The following is a 3,828-nucleotide window of genomic DNA, read 5'->3' as shown; positions in this document are numbered from 1 at the left end:
GAGCGCAATGCGCTGGTAAAGCAATGCATTGAAAGAGCGATCAAGATCTGCAAAAAGCAAGAAATACCGATCGAAGAAAGTCGGATCAGAAGGAAGAAAAGGATGCCTGGCGAATATGCAGACGTAGTCTCTCGGCTGTTGAAGAAATCAAGAGATGCATGTTAGAAGCTATGGACCGGTTACGGAGTGAAGCTGAAAAGCATTTCAGCAATATGTGTTTACTAAATGAAGTATTCGGCTTTTTAAATCTCCACTCCTTGTTGCGAAGTGACAGTATCGAAATAGACATGGACAAGTTTGAGAAAATGTATGCTGATGACGTAATTTTACCGAGTTAAGACTAGAAATCTCTAGGTTTAATCGACTAGTAGCCTACAATCCAATGGTTTTACATTTAAAAGTGACGCTGCTGCACTGCTGGACGTGATGCAGTGGTAAAGCAAACATCGTTTATGTGAATCAACACTTTATTCATTGATGAGCCATAAGCTTTACCTCAATGTTACCGTTTTTATCGCAATCTGTGAAAGAAGTTTTTTCAAAACTTAAGTGATAAAATCTTACTTGAGATCGACTATGGGAGAAAGCAGGCGGTCTGCGCTAGCAATAACCTACTGTTCATTGAAAGTGATTTCGTCGAGACATTATCTTTTGATGATTTAATTGCTGAATTTGCTTCAATGAAAGCTGGACGTATTGAACTTTGAACTTTCAATAAAAACTGAACAAACACTGCTGTAATTTTTCTATTGTGTGGAATTTTAATCAGCTTTTACGACAGTGTTAAGGGGAGGGAGGGGGGGGCGGCATTTCGTGTAAAAATCCAAGGGCGGCATATTGCGTTGCTACGCCACTGTGTAGGCCTACAACCTTTTAGCTATCGTCGGTCGCAATGTAGCCTATTTATATCATTGAAAAGTAAGTCTACAGCCCCCAGTGAGTTCTACTTACGTTAGTAGGCTATAAAAGAAGGATTTATTCAACTAATGACTCCCTTGGTCTTGCATGTTAGCAGATAACTTGCAAAGTCAGGTATCTTGCTAGATATCACCAGTCTTAGTTCAGTTGAGACTCCAGATTACAGCCTAACAATCTAGTTCAGTAGCTACTAGTTCTTAAGGTAGGCTACTTGACTTCTGAAAACGCTGCTTCGCACACGTAAGTGTTTCCAAAAAGAACGCAAGTTTTTCTTGCCAGTTCTCTTAGCATGGGATACTCGATTGCACGTTTCCATGTGTCTAGTAGATCTTCGTCGTCTTTGAACCGTTTCACTAACTGCTCGTTATTTTTCAACTCCACCAGCTCCATTCGAAGATGAAATGAACAACTCTCGATTTCCACCGAATGTGGAAGCATGAATTAGTGGTGAGATACTGATGAGCCCAGCCTCACGGGCGAAACAATTGTCTATCGCTGTCAATTGTTGCTACAATCGACTGCCGAAAAACCCATGTTTATGGAATAGTCTTGACGGCTAGTGTGAAGGCTACACCGGTATGGTTAGCCAAATACAATGCTCGCTGTTCTATAGTGAGTAGTCAAGTATAGTGCTGACGCCAGGAAGATCACTCCTTCTCAACACAACAAACCAACGAGTGTCGATGTTTTTGAAATCTTTTCAAAAGCTTGAAAGCGATTGAAGAAATCTTGTAACTCCGCATCGAAAACTTCAGAAAAGGTTCAATAGAAATAGTTTTAGCTTGAATTTCATTGCTATTAATTAAAGCCGTTAGTTGTTCCATGGTTGTTCAAAATAAAAAAAAATACGCTGCTGGAGATGACATTTGTCATAAAAATCCAGTACTTTTTTGTACATGAAACAAACTGTTGTTACTTTTCCTTGCAGACTTCTGTTCAGATTGTTAAGCATTGTGACGTTGTCTTTTGCGTTCCTCCCGTTCTAGTTAAGCTAGCACGGCCGCCAAATCCTACAATGTAAATGACTTGTAGACGGCGCAAATTTTTTAAGTAACTGCGCATGCAGCCGTACGGCTGCAAGTTGTGCACTGCTGGCTGGTTGGTTTGCTGCAATAAACCACTTTGAATGAACAAAGTCGATAGAAACCAGTTTTTTTAGCACCGCTATTTTAAACTTTTTAAACGTTTAAACTTGGGTCAAAAAAGCAAACATCTTTTTAAATTCGCAAAACAGAATTGTGAACAAAATTGAATCATTTTTTATCATGGACCTACGTCCAGGGATGGAGGAAACACGTGGGCCTCGTGGGCCTGGGCCCACCTACTTTATTTTCTGGGTGGGCCTGGCCCACCCACTTTTAAAAGCCAAATTTCTTTGAAAAGGTAGCGAAAACGGCAAATTAGAGAAGGAGTTCCAAAAAAAAGCTCTTCACTCATTTGATACACACTAGTTTGATTACACAGGCCAACAAAAAATTTTGGCACAAAAGGTGAGAGTCAATGTAGAGTATTTTAGGGCCCCTGATTCCAAACATGCACTTAGTTTTTTCGAATTTTCAAAACTACCAAGAATTGAATTTCGAACCAAGATTACGTTCTTCCGTAACAAGGATAAAATTTTAAGCAGGTACTTCATTGAAGAACACAACTTTGTATTCTATAATTATATAAATGGCCTTCGTGCCTTGATGGGTGTTGCTCAGTATAAAAGGCCAACCATAATAAAGAATTGCGTTTGTTCATCGATGGCTTTGTTTTGCTTATTCGTCTAGTTTGTTAAGCAAAACAATGTATGCATTTTGTTGTTTGTACTTGGTAGCTTAGTTAGTAAGTCTGATACTGTTGAAGTCAACAAATATATTAACGCAAAGCACAAGTTATATATTCTACATCTTAATTGTATCCTAAGGCTTGCTTCACGTCGTATTTTGATTGTTACTAGGCCAGTAAACGTTAAATAGCCGTTTGTTTGGGTTGTAATCAACGTGATTGGTTCCAAATAGCGTTTATAAAACTCAGAAATGCGCCTGAGATTACTTTCAGTTTTGTCTATGTGATAAACGACACGACGTTAAATCTATAGGGGCTCAAAATTGCAAAAAAAATGTTTTTGCTGTAGGCTATCTCTAAAACTAAAGCCAATTTGAAAAAAATAAGTGCATTTTCGGAATCAGGGGCCTCGAAATACCCTAAAATGACTCTCACATGCCGTGCCTCTTAAAAAAAAAATTTTTGTTGGCCTGTGAATGATGAAATTTAATCTTCAAACTTTTCTGTTGAGCCCAACTGTTGATGGGCAGCACATGTGGGTGTCGTTGCGTGTGATTGGTGGAGTAATCTATAAATCAATCTAATTGTTCTCTAAGGTTAAAACACTAATAACATTACATAGCATGCAGTGCATGCATGTAGGCCTACTTGGTCACAACGGTAAACCATAATCTCTTTGTGGGAAAATTGTAACGTAAGATTCCCGAATCCGTTCGTCTGAATGTAATGACCGAAAAAACAAATACTCTTTTGAAACGTCTTTTCAAAAAGTGTATTCCTGTAAAATTAGCCCACGGCTATCGAAATCGAGATGCAACGCCGTACACCTCTAAAAAACTGTCACTACAGAACAGACTACTTAGATAAAGACGGAATTTTTGTCCAGCTAGCAAGCATTAAGCCAACAGTTAAATGTGCGACTAACTCTCAAGCAACCATTTCACGAATGACCAGAATAGATATCAATATCTCAAAGTCACGTATGCAGTACTGTGACGCAATAGTGAAAGACAATTATGAAGTCATTCAAACAGGTGTTCAAAGCTGGTAATCCTATGTTTCATGTTTAAACAGGTTTCAAACTGAAACAGGCTTAAACAGGTTTGACACAAGTCTTATGAACGATGGTGCAATTTTGGC

The 3,828-nt window shown here is 38.8% G+C and overlaps 1 pseudogene; it reads right to left on the bottom strand.

The window, feature by feature from the left end:
• Positions 1-983: 983 nt before the first annotated feature.
• LOC145769250 (general transcription factor II-I repeat domain-containing protein 2A-like) lies at positions 984-1,887 on the bottom strand (annotated as a pseudogene).
• Positions 1,888-3,828: the final 1,941 nt, after the last annotated feature.

The sequence above is a fragment of the Aplidium turbinatum genome, chromosome 1, assembly GCF_918807975.1.
Source record: "Aplidium turbinatum chromosome 1, kaAplTurb1.1, whole genome shotgun sequence".
NCBI lineage: Eukaryota > Metazoa > Chordata > Ascidiacea > Aplousobranchia > Polyclinidae > Aplidium > Aplidium turbinatum.
The sequence above is the reverse complement of the archived record's forward strand: the minus strand, read 5'-3'. Positions and strand labels throughout refer to the sequence as shown.